Genomic DNA, 1,625 nt, shown 5'->3' with positions numbered 1-1,625 from the left:
TTATTATACACACACACATATATATATATATATATATATATATATATATATGTGTATAATAATATATTATGCACATTTTCGAATGTTTTAAATAATGAGTATACGTTATGTGGTAAGGTTGTGAGGAAGAAATCACTTCTGAAACGGAGATATATGAAATAACAACACAAGCTGTTTCACTCGAAGATTGTGCAAATACTACTTATGGTTGCTGTCCTGATGGTATTACCATTGCAACTGGTATCAATTTTGATGGTTGCGGTGTCATTAATATCGAAAATTGCAGCGCGTCCTACTTTGGATGTTGTTCTGATGGAGTTTCCGCGGGTTAGTTACATAATATGTAATAATAAATTAATTAACACAAATTGTAAGAATTATTCATAGATTTGTTGAATCGGAAAAGATGTTAACATTACCTGTTAATATATTGGAATATAATATCATTAACTGTGAAATAATATTTTATAATGTTTTGTATGTGTGCGTACGTGCGTACGTGCGCGCGCGCGCGCGCGTGTGTGTGTGTGTGTGTGTGTGTGTATGTGTGTATATTATTGATGGTTCCATCATTGTGTGTTATTAATTGATCAAATAGATAATCGAAACAAATTGGTTAATCATTCTAAACTCAGTGTATATACCTCCATCGTCTGTGATTGTTTCCACAGCTCTCGGATCGGACAACTATGGTTGTCGCATGCCGTGTCATGACAGTATTTACGGATGCTGCGAAGATGGAATAACGCCAGCACATGGACCGAACAACGAAGGTTGCTGCTTATCGACACCATACAAGTGCTGTCCGGATAACAGTCTGCCAGCTCGTGGGCTAAACTTCTACGGCTGTGGCTGTCAATACACGAGATTCGGTTGTTGCCCGGATAATTCGACGGTAGCGCGTGGACTAAACAACGAGGGTTGTGGTTGTCTATACACGCCTTATGGTTGTTGCCCGAATCGATTTACTCCCGCCAGCGGACGCAATTTCGAGGGATGCCCGTGTTACACTTATCAATTTGGATGTTGTCCCGACGGTATTACTATCGCTAAGGGCTCTCATGGTCAAGGTAACTCCATGATCAACATACAAATATGGTATATACAATATATAATATACAATTCAAATGTTGAGAGTAATTCAAGCATAAGAGGAGTAGAAAATTACACACATTTTGTACGTATTTCGTTTAACGCATTGTATAACATTTACAGGTTGTGGATGCGAGAATACGAAATATAAATGTTGTTCAGATGGTAGAACACCTGCTAAAGGACCAAATTTTGCGGGCTGTACCTGCGACGCATCGCAATATGGATGTTGTCCTGACGGAATTGAGGAAGCTCAAGGAGAGAACTTTGAAGGTTGTATCACAATACCTTCGATGCCTGGTGTCGCATGTGGTTTGAAAAAAGACAGAGGCTCTTGTCGAGATTTTACGGTCAAGTGGTTTTATGATACCGACTACGGTGGTTGTTCAAGATTTTGGTATGGAGGTTGCGAGGGTAACGAAAATCGATTCAAAACACAGGAAGAATGTAAAGAAGTTTGCGTTCAACCAAAAGGAAAAGGTAACTCTAAATATAATATTTTACACATAATATGTAATATACATATAATTAAT

General features: G+C 38.1%; 1 protein-coding gene across 1 annotated transcript in view; it reads left to right on the top strand.

Annotated features, from left to right (window-relative positions):
• LOC105618387 (papilin-like) overlaps positions 1-1,625 on the top strand; it is a 43,105-nt gene that overhangs the window by 20,413 nt on the left and 21,067 nt on the right. The window lies entirely within an intron of this gene.

The sequence above is a fragment of the Atta cephalotes genome (genome assembly GCF_000143395.1).
Source record: "Atta cephalotes unplaced genomic scaffold scaffold00016, whole genome shotgun sequence".
Lineage (NCBI taxonomy): Eukaryota > Metazoa > Arthropoda > Insecta > Hymenoptera > Formicidae > Atta > Atta cephalotes.
The sequence above is the reverse complement of the archived record's forward strand: the minus strand, read 5'-3'. Positions and strand labels throughout refer to the sequence as shown.